Source organism: Thalassophryne amazonica, chromosome 1 (genome assembly GCF_902500255.1).
Source record: "Thalassophryne amazonica chromosome 1, fThaAma1.1, whole genome shotgun sequence".
In the NCBI taxonomy this organism is placed as follows: Eukaryota; Metazoa; Chordata; class Actinopteri; order Batrachoidiformes; family Batrachoididae; genus Thalassophryne; species Thalassophryne amazonica.
The window spans coordinates 20,504,179-20,518,379 of NC_047103.1; the positions used below are offsets into that span (position 1 = coordinate 20,504,179).

At 39.5% G+C, this 14,201-nt stretch overlaps 1 long non-coding RNA gene across 1 annotated transcript; it reads left to right on the top strand.

Annotated features, from left to right (window-relative positions):
* Nucleotides 1-315: 315 nt before the first annotated feature.
* LOC117519077 lies at nt 316-5,879 on the top strand. The gene is made up of 3 exons (XR_004563165.1): nt 316-402; nt 2,656-2,662; nt 5,869-5,879. It is a non-coding gene; the product is annotated as an uncharacterized LOC117519077 (long non-coding RNA).
* Nucleotides 5,880-14,201: the final 8,322 nt, after the last annotated feature.

Sequence of the window (14,201 nt, forward strand, 5' to 3'; positions counted from 1 at the left end):
GACAACATCAAGGACAACATGGGGGTATACTCAGAAGAACATAGGGAGCGCTTCCACCAAGACATAATGGACTTTGAACACAGATGTCAGGGATCTTACAATGATAACATGATAGGGGACTACATTTGGGGTCTGATAAGGGAAAGTGATTCGTTGCACATTCGCAAATCAAGGAAAACTGTTCATTTTTAAAATAAACCTTGCTGCAGTTATGTTCCGTATTTTAGTTTTATTGTGAAAAAGTCAGACAATTGTCAAAAATAGGTATTTTGAGGGAATAAAATTGCTGTGCGGCCCAAAAAACAAAGTTTGGCATGAAAATTGGGCTCTTTCTATTGTTTTGTAATAAATGTAGTTGGAAAAAGACACTTATTTGCCAGGAACAAAATCGTGTTACACAGTGTAACCTTATATTCATCACTTAATACGTAGAGCCATCAGCAGAAGAAGGCTGAGGTTATGTTTGAATCTTCGAACATGAAAACTCAAACATTGGTTTCTACAATATTTTGACCATTTGAAGAGTGATTGTTCATTAGCGTACCCCCCCCCCCCCCCCCCAAAAAAAAAGAAAGAAATAAATAAAATCTACCTCACTGTTTCTTGAAATCATTTTAGGATTCTTTAACATTTTGAGTTACATTTGAGCATTCTCATCATAGCATCATGAATTATTAGTAGTATTCTTTTTTTTCTCCAACTTGTAGCATTTTGGAATATTTACAGTATTAGCAGAAATGGCATTCATAACAATCTTTTCACTTAGGTAGGGTTAGGGTTAGGGTTAGGGTTAGGGTTATGATGAATCAGTGTGTTAGTATCTACATGGGAGTACGCCCCTCCTGGACGCAGCCATTTTGCACCGCCATGTTGATAGAGTAGCCCAAAAGGGACATACTTACTTTGCCTTTGACTTTAGCTGTAAAGCTCTTCTGATGTTTCAAGAATTAAAAAAACAAAAACAAAAATATGAACGCAACACTTGTTTTTGCTCCCATTTTTCATGAGCTGAACTCAACGATCTAAAACATTTTCTATATACACAAAATACCTATTTCTCTCAATTAAATCTGTTAGTGAGCAGTGCTCCTTTGCTGAGATGATCCATCCCACCTTACACATGTGGCATATCAAGATGCTGATTAAATAGCATGGTTATTGCACAGGTGTGCCTTTGGCTGGCCAAAACAAAAGGCCACAATAAATAGGGCTTTTATGTATATTGAAAATGTTTTTGATCTTTGAGTTCAGAGTGGCATTTATGTTTTTGTTCAGTGTAGTTAAAACTGTGGTGATTGCTAGTACAGACTAACAAGTTTGAGGGCAAATCATTTTTGTGAAGCAGAAAATTGTACCTATTGTTTTCCACAAGAGAAGGAAAAGCTCCATGAACACTCGAAGCAAAAATGTAACGCGAAGGAAAAATACATTGGGACAGGAAATCTGCAGCTTCACCGCTAGATAACACTAAATCATACACGCTGTCACTTGAATATACAACTTTCATGACAAAATTCACAGCAAAATTGGATTTTTTTTTTTTATTCCATTTGTTTTGAAAGTTAACATTTGAGAATCCCTCATTTGACCTTTCAGAAACATAACAATGAAGGAAAAAACAATGAAAGATCCACAATTACACATTAACATTATGGTGCTTCAGACTTTGGCACATCACTGTATGCAGTTAAATCAACACACACACACACACACACACACACACACACACACACACACACACACACACACACACACTGGATAGTTCAAAAGTCCAATGCCATTTATTTCAAACATTTTAATATAAAAATCTGCTACTTCTGACTGAACAAAAGAAAATAAAGGAGTGGCTTCCGTTGCAGAGATGGTTGTCCTTCTGGAAGGTTGTCCTCTCTCCAGTGAGAAATGCTGAAGCTCTGAAAGTCGGGTTCTTGGTCACCTCCTTCACTAAAGTCCTTCTCCCCTGATCACTCAGTTTAAACGGGCAGCCAGCTCTCGGAAGAGTCCCGGTGGATCTAAACTTCTTCCATTTACGGATGATGGAGGCTACTCTGCTCATTGGTACCTTCAAAGCAACATAAATGTTTCTGTACCCTTCCCCAGATTTGTGCATCGAGACTGTCTCGGAGGTCTACAGACAATTCCTTTGACTTCATGCTTGGTTTGTTCTCTGACACGCACTGTCAACTATGAGACCTTATATGTAGACAGGTGTGTGACTTTCCAGATCATGTCCAATCAACTGAATTTACCCCATGTGAACTCCAATTAAGCTGTAGAAACATCTCAAGTATGATCAGTGGAAACGGGATGTACCTGAGCTCAGTTTTGAGCTTCGTGGCAAAGGCTGTGAATACTTATGTACTTGCAATTTCTTTATTTTTAATAAATTTGCAAAAATCTCAAAAGAAACTTTTCACATTGTCATTATGGGGTATTGTGTATAGAATTGTTAGTAGAAAAAAAATCCATCCACTTTAGAATAAGACAAAATAAAAAAAAAAAACATAAAAAAACATAACAAAATGTGGATGAAGTGAAGTAAAAACTAAGTAACGTGAATACTTTCTGGGTGCACTGTAACAAAAGCTAGTGGCAGCTTCAACTAAATGATTTTGTGGCTAATCTGTTCTGCGTTATTCATTTTTCAGTTCGTAGGTTAGGGGTTATTGATGCTAACTTTTAAGTTAGGGACTAAGCATTAGGGACTACGTGGTACCAGACCCCCCCCCCCAGCCTGTTTGGCAGCCACATCTGACCCATGTATCTGAAACACCATGCAGTGTGACAGTGCTTCACTGCATTCCAAAGACATGTTTGAGTTTTCTTGAAGTGTTTATTTATGCGTGATGTAAGACTGACTGGTCAATGTCAAGTAGTCTCTCTCGCATCTCCTTCAGTTTACAGTCATCAAGCTTATTAAAGCTTTTGCCAGTGAAGTTTTCTGGGTCAGTCAAGGTCTAATTTGATGAATCAATTCTTTAACATCAACAAAAAGATCCCGGTGGTTTGGCAAAAGTAACCTGTCTCACTCTATCATGGTGTCTATCACCTTATCGACCCACAAACCTTATCAAACAGTGTATCTGAAGCTAGCGGGGTGGGAGGGGTTGGCAAATCTCTCCTTGTTTGACCTGAACACAGCCTGTTTGGGATACGTACAAAATCAGATGAGCCAAACTCGACTCTATTGTGGAGTTTCCCAACAAGTAAAGCCAGTTGATTTGGAGTTGTTTTAACAAATCTTTTCCATTCCAGCCGTGCAGATCAAAGAGCAGTCATATGTCATGCAGTTTGTTGAAATCTACATTTGGGTGTGTTGTCAAACAGCATCCAGATTCCAAAGAATGAAAGCGTGGAAACATCGGTGTCATCAGCAAAGAAATTAATAATTGCAGCAGTTGCACAGTGGCACAGGAGTTTTCTCTGTGCAAATAGAGTATGTGATAACTAGTAGTGCAATGACTGGAGGCTGTGCTTCTGGCGTGTTCAAAGATGACATAAATCTGTCATGTAAATTGATGAAAAACTATCTTTCTTTAGGTTGCTGATTATAGTCTGAAAAAATCTTAATAAACAAAATAATAATAAACACTGAAGTTGGAGTTACATCTGCATTCTTGACATTACATTGGACCTGTGCCTAGTCAGTTTTAGATGCTGCCAGGGCAGCCCCTTGTCACCAATCCTGTTTGTAATTTTCAGGGACAGGCACAGTAAGGGACCAGCAGGTGTCCAGTTTGGTGATCTGAGTTGCATGTCTGCTTTTTGTGGATGATGTGGTTCTGTTGTCTTCATCGGGCAGTGATGTCTAATGCACACTCTGCGGGTTTGAGGAGCATGACGTGACTAACATGAGGATCAGCACCTCTAAATCTGAGACCATGGTCCTCTGTCGGAAAAGTGTAGATTGTCCCCGCTGGGTCAGGGGAGAGTTATTGCTCCAGGTAGAAGAGTTTAAGTAACTCAGGGTCTTCACGAGTGAGGAATCGATTTATGGATTGGGCCAGCATCTGATGTTTTATGGACAATGTACCGAGCCATCAATTTACCAGTCAATTTATGCTCCTATCCTCACCTGTGGTCATGAACACTGGATAATGACTGAAAGAATAAGGTTGTGGATACGAGTGTTGGATATGAGATTCCTCTGCCCGGTATGTGAGCTTACACTGCTGGACAGAGGGACAAGCTCGACTATCCGGAAAGAACTCTGAGTAGAGCAGCTGCTTCTTTGCATCTAAAGGAACCAGCTGAAGTGGTTTGGAAATCTGGTGAGGATGTCCCCAGTTGTCTCCCTAGAGAGGTCTTCCAGACATGTCCAAGTGCAAGGGGCCTCTGGAGAAGACCCAGGACATGCCAAAAGGATTATTTCCCAGCTGGCTTGAAAATGCCTCTGGATCCCCTGGGAAGAGTTACAGGACTTGACAAAGGATAGGGAAGTGTGGGGTGAGCTGTCCCACTGCCATCCAGCCTGGATGAGTGACAGAAAACTGGAGCATATAATGACTGCTCTGAATGTTTTGTTAGAATGTGCTTGTTGCTGCAGGAAAGAAGAAAAAGTGAATCAACATTCTGGACAAGTCCTTTTCCAGATATACAGTACTTCTTTAAGATGTTGCAGCCAGACTTTTGACACGAAGCAGAAAGTTCGACCACATTACACCCATTTTGGCATGTCGTCACTGGCTTCCTGTCCCAGTGAGATCAGATTTTAAGGTTCTGCTACTAACCTATAAAATTATTCATGGACTGGCACCTCCCTACCAAGCTGACCTAATTAAACCTTACGTACCGGCCTGGGCTTTACGTTCTCAGGGTGCAGGACTACTTTGTGTCCCTAAGGTGAATAAGAAGTCTGCGGGTCACAGAGCTTTCTCTTATCGTGCCCCTGTTCTGTGGAATGATCTCCCTGCATCAATAAAACAGTCAGATTCTGTGGAGACTTTCAAGTCCAGACTTAAGACACACTTATTTTCTCTTTCATATGGCTAGCATACTGGTACAGTTTTGTTTTACGCTTTTTACTCTTTTAATTCATTTATTAGTAATTGGAGTGGGCCACGGCCTCAACTTTACCTAAATTTTGGGTCTTTTAGTGAAGTTTAGGGCTAGTGGCCGGCAATCACCTTAGTATTTCTCTGTTTTTCTTGTTGTTTAATGCTGGCAAATTATACTGTATTTTTTGTCTTTCTGATGCCTGATTCTGTTTTTCTCTCTGTTTAAGGTGCAGCTCCATCCAGAGATGGGAGTTGTATTTGTGTTAGCGATCCTCCTGTCCTGTGCGCCCAGACCCGGTGCCAGAAAAAAAATATTAAGGGGGCGATGAGTTTATCACAGCCCCCCCCCCCCCCCCCCCCCACACACACACACACACACACACACACACACACACAAAATGGATTGGACCAATCCATTTTGTAGAGATCAGTGGTTTCTGCACCAATCTGATTCGTGCAGAAACCACTGATCTGTACAAAACATTAACGTGTGACAGGACTGCTCATTTATAGAGCAATTTTCTGAAGAAAAATCATTGGAAATGTTTTGTTTTTTTTGTTGTTGTTGCTGTTTGTTACCTCAAAATTTCTGATTACTGTTAAAAAAAAGTTTAGAACACTTGTAATTAAAATAGCTAAATAAATCAATAAATGGTTCTTTAGAAACCTTTCGTCTGTAAATTAAAACCACCTGTTATTTCAGATTAGATCATTTCTTGTTTAACATAAGGAACCTTGGACATTTATTTTTAGACAAATAAAATAACATGGAAACTTGTACATTTTTTTTAAGTCTGGTAGATTATTTATCTCTTTTCAACCTGAAAAACAAACACTAAATAAATACAAATGTTTATTATAAATGCAACAGGAAATAATTTAACAATGACTGCAGTGTGACTGTAAAGTAGGATTTCTGTGACATAAACCTCATGATGAATTTTTTTATAGTCATTTAAACTTGTAATTTCGTCAAAATATGTAATTGCCTTTAATGTTATCAGGACAGAGTCATTTCTAAAATATGAATTTGAGCACAATAAGTGGAGAGCTTCTACTTGTGCAAATGTCTTTGGACTTTGATTCGTGGACATTTTTAATGATCACTTCATTTATTGTTAAAATATAAAATGAAACAGCTTTTTAAAAAATAATAAAATAGTTGCTGTTTAAAGAGCCTTTTATTTAGAAGTAGGTGATGTTATGCTGGATTCGCGGGACCAGATGAAGGTCTCTTCTGCAGCTTTGAACTCTGGTGGTGTTGCTGAAGACACTTTTGTCCTATTTTGAAGAGCAGAGATGTTTTCTTTCGACTGGACTTCGTGGTGTTCAGCTCATCAATGGAAGTTTGGTTGTCTGCACAGCAAATGTTCCTGATTGGGACAAATAAAAATATTTCTTTAAATATAAAGAAACACTAAACAGTTTATATATATAAAAAAAGGGAAAAAAACAGAAAAAAAAAAAAAAAAAAAAAACGATGGAAAAAAATGCCCCCAAAAATAAGTTATTTAAAGTTGAGCTTTTGTGGTGTCTGAAAAAAGCTGTAGCTTTATTTGGTAAAAATAAGAAAGACTGAACCATCCACAAATTAAAGCGTTCACTCAGATCAACTGTGCTAAAAAGCTAAACTAACATTAGCCGATCAATAAACCTTCACAGTAGTGCAGAAATGTTACGTTTTACTTTTATTTTATTCTCACCTCGATAAAGCTGCAGAACTAACTTCTGTTGGGCAAACTGGGACTTCACATATATCCAAAAAGTGGGATATTTCGGACTGAGTGGGTTTGCTCCATCACCCCAGCTGCCTGCCTCGGTCTGTCCAGGAATGATGCCTGAAGGCCGGCTTCTCAATGCGGGTCGGCCCGCTGTCGCGGTTTGATCGATATCCCACCAAGTCGTCAGTCCTCCCTCAATCGACGTCACTCTGAAAAGTAGCTGAAAAAAAGCTTCTCCCAGCAGGGTGATGGGAGAATCATTCCATTGCTGTTTTTTAAAGGTTTTTTGTGGTTCAGGCAACGCAAATTCAAGAAGGCGATCGCTCAACTTTTTTCAGGTTGTGGAAACAGCCAGAGTGTGACGTGGCCGCAATCTCTGCCCCCTTGCCGCTTCTGAAGCGACGCGTCTGATGCCACGACGCATTGGAAACGCACCGGCCGGGCATAACGAAGCGTTAAAGCATCGCTCTGAAGCCAGTGAACTATATACTATACTCGTATAACGTCAGTATATAGTTCAGTGGCTGAAGCTTGAAGTGTGAAAAGCCTTGGCACTGCTTGAATAAATGGAGCTTGCCCTCTGCCGCACTGACAAGCGCAACCCTCAACCTATCAAATCGCTTGAACACAGACACATGCCATATCCATTTGTTTTAAAATTAATTACTTTAGTTAATTAATTTGGTTTACTTGTTAAATACGTGATATTATTGAATAACTAATATTTTACTATATTTTCCAGTATTTCTTTCTTTCTTTTTTATTTTTATTTTTTGATAACTCTAACATCTGAGGGGGCGAGGTTGATGACGTGAGGGGGCGTCGCCGGGTCCGTGTGCGCCAATAGCATTTCTTGTATATTTGTCCGTGAATTGTTCTGTAATTTATGTTTGTAGCATGGCCCAAGCAGAGGGTCACCCCTTTGAGTCTGGTCTGCTTGAGGTTTCTTCCTCAGAGGGAGTTTTTCCTTGACACTGCTGCTCTGGGGGTTGGTAAGGTTAGACCTTGCCTGTGTGAAGCACTTTGAGGCAACTCTGTTATGATTTGGCGCTATATAAATGAAAATAAATTGATGTGCATTGCTACAGATGCATATTGCGTTAGAGGTATTAAAAGCTGTGCAACTGAAAGATAACATGGATTAAGATTTGATGTTCCCTGACTGACTTGATATTTATATACCAGTTTTTGAAATGAGCAAATGTGCTCGATTTACACACGATCAAATATCAGATGGGCTAAAATGAATCTTATGGTAATCTGATATTAAAAACCAAACATGCTGTGCCTTTGGTCATAAATTGGTCCCAGAACATCATAAAAGGTGTTTTAGCTGCTGCTGTTTTGGTCTCTGGTTGCAACTGCTGTAATTGTGCATCTGATTAATATAGAAAGACCATGCAAATGGGAATATGACCATTTTTTTAAGAGAATGAGGGGAAATGTGTTCATTTGTTTTTGCACAGGATCTAAAATGCTCTAACACTTTAAAATCACTTTGTTTTGCTTATTTGGTGTATGTAGAGTATTTTGTTGAAGAATTAAGTAGTGCAGTGAAGATAAGTAAGAAACTGTCTTTCATTTGCTTCATTACCACCACTAAGTTCTTTTTCCTGAACTCCTGCCACCCAGCAGAGGAAGAACATAGCAAACTAATAGTTTATTATAGTTTGGCAGCACGGGAAAAGGTTTGGGTTTGGATTAGGGCTGTGTGGCATCGGAGTTGGACTACCCATCTAAACACTGGTGTTGTAGAGACTCATCCAATTCACCCTGCAGTCTCGGGGGATTTAAGGACAGGCCTCGGGGCTCAGGGCCTGCATAGTATTTATTACTTCTTCTATGACATCATAAAGATATTTCATACCATAGTGTTCTTGGCTGGTGTTCCCATCCAGTCGCAGTGATCCCACACAGATCCACAGCTGGAATCCATGTCCCACTACAGACAAATGCTGTCTTGATTTTGTATCACTACTCTTAGCTTAATAGTGGTGTAGAGCAGAGAAGGATTTTCTTTCACCAAAACAGATCAAATCCAGGCTTGCCTCTCAAATGTAACTTCTGGCAAAACAATTTTTTACAGTTATTTTCAAAATTTGCATTTTCTAATAATAATTATTCCGCAAACAAATTCACTAAAACTGTGTTTTGTACAGTAACACTACCTCTAACCTTAGTGACATGAAATTTTGGGTTCCACAGGGGTCCATCTTAGGCCCCCCTGCTTTTCTCCCTTTATATAGCACCCCTTGGGCACATATTGTGGTGTTTTGGGATGTGGTGTTATAGTTGTGCTCAAACGTTTACATACCCAGGCAGAATTTTTGCTTTTTTGGCCATTTATGTTTAAGAGAATATGAATGACAACATAAAAAGTACTTCAAAAACTGCATCACTACTCTTAGCTTCATAGTGGAGAAGAGCAGAGAAGGATTTTTTTTCACCAAAACAGATCAAATCCAGGCTTGCATCTCAGATGTACCTTCTGGCAATCAGGTCTTCTTTTTAAGAAAATCCTCCTCTATACGACTTCATCATGAAGATGGATAACTGGTGATACACAATGCAAAGCTTGCACTATCCATAATTTCTCCAATCACAGCCACGTAAGCCTAGAACGTCTGGGTTGTCTGGGTGTCTTGGTGGCTTTCCTCACTCTTCTCCTTCTTGCACAGTCACTCAGTTTTTGAGAACTGTCTACTCCATGCAGATTTACCATAGAGTGCCATATTGTTTGTATTTCTTTGTAAGTGATGTAAATAAAGTCCAAGACATATTCAGTGGCAGCTTTACCATCAGAGAGCCTCGTCCACAATGACCACAAAAGACTCCAAGCTGTCGTTGATGTTAAAGGGGGCAATACAGTATTAAAAACAGGGTCAAGGTCATTTGGGTAGTTCTCTTGTCATTTTGATTTAAAAAGAGGAAACACAATTGTTAGACAATAAATGACTTCTTCCAACCACTAACCATGAGTGGAAAAAAAAAAGTTTTTGTGTTGTCATTCATATTCTCTCAGAAATGACCAAAAAAAGCAAAAGTTCTGCCCGTGTATGTGAACTTTTGAGTACAACTGTATATTTTTGTGTACCATTTTTCTAATTTTAATCAGAAAAAGAGGTTCCTACCATGAATTGGGCACCGTTGTGGTGATAAAGGGGTTAAATGAAAGGGCAAAAATTGTACTTTCGGGAACAGCCACATTAAATTTGCATTAAATCAAAAACTTACCTACACAATCTTTCCCATCTGCCTTGCCTTCACTCCTCCACTAGGAACTGAAAACAAAAACAAAAAACAAAACAGCACATTCTGCAACTACTTCAGTGATTGCAGTCGGAAAACAAAACCGTACCCCATCTTTCCATGTGAAGTAATGCTGTGTTTGTGTTGCACACTGGCACGCTGTCCCCGGAAGTGGTCAAATCCGACGATTATTACGCAGAGGTTCAAGCACTTTTCCATCTGCATTAGATGCTCAAAGCGCTTTACAATAATGCCTCACATTCACCCCCATGTCAGGGTGCTGCCATACAAAGAGCTCACTACACACCGGGAGCAACTAGGGGATTAAGGACCTTGACCAAGGGATCTTAGTGATTTTCCGGTCAGGCTGGGATTTGAACTGAGGACCCTCTGGTCTCAAGCCTAATGCTTAACCACTAGACCATCACCTCCCCAGCATTTGTTCATAGAATTTTTTAAGGACTGGCTGATCCATATGGCAAGTATAATCCAAAATTGTGTGGGGTCACTAATGACCCCAGGAAGATATATGGGATTTTCAACCTTATAGCTACAGATTGTATTATTCTTTGCCAACTCTAATCATTATATTTTACAGATTTGCAGGGAAGCATGGCCAACAGACCTAGAATAGCAAAATTTACAGCTGCACAAGCGTTGAGATTGACTCTTGATGCCCAGAGTGATGAAAGAAGATGACTGATGGGTTCAGTGAGATTTGTGTTAAAGTACTGGTGTATTTGCAAGTCACCGGTTCTTCTATATTTGATGCTATAATTATCCAACATATTAGTCATTAAAATAGCTTGGTCGCTTGACTGTTAAAATTTTCTAGTGATTTCCACAAAGATAGGCTTTGGTGTTTTTAGTAAACATTGCTGTGGAAGTTATGTTGATGAAATTCTGAATAAAAAATTCCAACTACAATAATATAAATGTATGAAAATAACTGGTTGGGTCCATACTGAGAAACAGAAAACTTTGCAGAGCTCTGTGACTGCTGCAGGGAAGTTTTACCATGTCAATCCCCAGGAGGGATTTCAGGTTGAGGTCAGCGATCTCACAGTTATGTAGACAAGTTTGGGAGATTTCAACACACAACGTGCACAACTTGCCCGGCGCCGACAGCAGAGACTGTGAATACACGGACTGTGGTGTTTACATTTCAGGCAAGGCTGGAGTCCAACCGAAGTACAGGTCGCGTCTAGAGTGAGTCAGGATTTGGCCAAAAGTGGACTGTTAAAAAGTGAACTGCAGTTTGACATCAAACCACCACAATAACAGGGCATGAAGCGTATTCTCGCTGCCGCGTTCCAACGGACTGACATAAACTTTTATTCTTTTATTGTGACAGGATTTTTGTAATTTTTCCTCTTTACCACTTCAGTGAAGTTCAGATGAAACCATGAAGAATGTAATGTCAACTTTCAACATTAAGTCATAGGGTTTGACAAAAATATCAAGTCAATATCAAGTCAATCAACTCATTTAGCAATTATGGCCATTTGTATACATAGTCCTATTTTTAGACACTATAAATAACTGGGACAAAATATAAGGATTATTGTAAAGACAAATTACAACATTTCAAGGGTGGTGACCAAGTGGTTAGTGTGCTTGGTTTCAAACCCCGCCCCTGCCACATTTCTTCATGTGATTTGGAATTGCATCAGGAAAGGCATCCGGTGTAAAACTTGTGCCAAATCAATATGTACACCCACCTTGCATCTGCTGTGGCGAGCGATCCTGAGTGGAGGTGGGGGGGACAAGGGGACAGCCAAACTGACTTACTAGACAAGGCAGCGGTTGGAGACATGAATGCTTGAAATTCACTGAATATCTCTTGGATTTCATTTATATCAATCATTAAGAAATACAATTTGTATGGTAAATCTGTCTGGATTAGGCGGTTCACTGTACAAGAGGATGAGTGAGGGAAGCCACCAAGACAATCATCAGAGCTCTGCAGTTGAAGTGTTCAGTGGCTGTGATTGTACAAAATTGTGTGTTATAATCAAAATGGAGTGGAACAAAGAAGGATTTTAATACAAGAAAACAAGTCAAATCTAGGCTCAAGTCTCCCATGTGTTGAACCTAAACTGCAGCTGAAATATATATATACACATATATATATATATATATATATATATATATATATATATTTTTTTTTTTTTTTTTTTTTTTTTTTTTTCTGTTTCTGCTCTTCGATAAAATCCTTCTGTTTTATTCCACCATGAAGTTGTGTAATCGGTCGTAGAACTCAACAAACATAACCACAGAAGCATATAACTCCTTGACATTTGTAAAGGAGTTATAGGCTTGGGTGTCTTGTGGCTCTCCTCACTAGTCACTCAGTTCTTAACAATAGACTACTTCAGGCAGGTTTACCATGCCATTTGTATTTCTTCTTGGCTTAACTGATGTAGATGAAATCCAAGACATATTCATTGACTTGGAAATGTTCAGGAATCCATCCCCTGACTTGTCTAAAGGAAACTGGCATTAAAAATGACAATTTGTGTTAAAAATAATCCTTACTGTTCGTTTGCCCAATTACGTATGGCTTCTGAAATTGGAGGGACTGCATTTAAAATTCCAAAATAGCTAATGCAATATTTTTAAGCCCTTGAAGTAAAGTTAAAAGTTGACACTCCAAGCACATCTTAACTTTGTTTTTTGTTTTTTTAATTTAATTAATTAATTAATTAATTTGTTTGTTTTTGTGTTTTGTAAGTCCATTGTGGGCATGTCACTGTCCAACTACTTTTGGAAGTGTATTTATAACCCACTTACTGCCAACAATCCCCACTGAGATTTTACAAATTGGAGGCCACTTGCAGGATGGGATTTTTTTTATGCCTTGCTCACACACACACACACACACACACACACACACACACACACACACACACACACACACACACACACACACACACACACACACACACACACACACACACACAATTCAATCCCCTGATCCCATAGATGGACAATACACTGAGCTTTTTTCTACCCTGACCAAAGAAAAGTCTTTAATTTGCACCCAGCATTTTTAAAAAGTGGAACTCAATTAGAGACCAACATGCGATCAACAAACTTTTTATAATATTAAAAAACTTTATTTCTGTGGCATTTTCTGCTGCAGATTATACATTTCAAAGTGCTTTTAAAATTAAAGTAACACATCCACTAATAACGGTTCGCTAAAATCTTTTTGGCAATGCTGTTATCTTTGCAGGAGAACAATGGCCCAACTCTTTTGGGTCCTGGTGCCTGTCTTACTGAATGGGCATGAAATTTGGACACTAACCTGGGCTCAAAGGTGATGACTGCATGGATTTGCTAAAGTATGCTTGAGCCTATTCAAATTTCAGCTCTTTTGGTCTATTTTTCCTCAGGGCCAAAACATGGCCATTAGGTATTGTGAAGGCTTGTTTGTCTGTCTTTGTTCAGCGTAAGTTCAGTCTGCCAGAGTGTTGAAATTCACAGGGAACATTCTTGGGAGACAGTCCTTGGACAAGTTCAAAGATGGCTAACCTTGATGCATTTTAAGAGGTATTTTCTCATTCTGTTATAATCTGATCAGCGTAGTTTTTGAGTGATGCGGGTGACAGCCAATCAGAGTAGAGCTCTTTGTTTTGTTTGTTTATATACATGTTTCTCATATACGAGGTCTGTCCGTAAAGTATAGGTCCTTTTTATTTTTTTCAAAAACTATATGGATTTCATTCATATGTTTTTACGTCAGACATGCTTGAACCCTCGTGCGCATGCGTGAGTTTTTCCACGCCTGTCGGTGACGTCATTCGCCTGTGAGCACTCCTTGTGGGAGGAGTCGTCCAGCCCCTCGTCGGAATTCCTTTGTCTGAGAAGTTGCTGAGAGACTGGCGCTTTGTTTGATCAAAATTTTTTCTAAACCTGTGAGACACATCGAAGTGGACACGGTTCGAAAAATTAAGCTGGTTTTCAGTGAAAATTTTAACAGCTGATGAGAGATTTTGAGGTGATTCTGTCGCTTTAAGGACTCTTCACGGTGCGAGACGTCGCGCAGCGCTCTCAGGCGGCGTCATCAGCCTGTTTCAAGCTTAAAACCTCCACATTTCAGGCTCTGTTGATCCAGGACGTCGTGAGAGAACAGAGAAGTTTCAGAAGAAGTCGGTTTTTGAGATTTTTTTAATGAAAGACGTGCGGACGGGTCCGCGCGTCAGGACGCAGCCGACGCGGCACAGCGGCA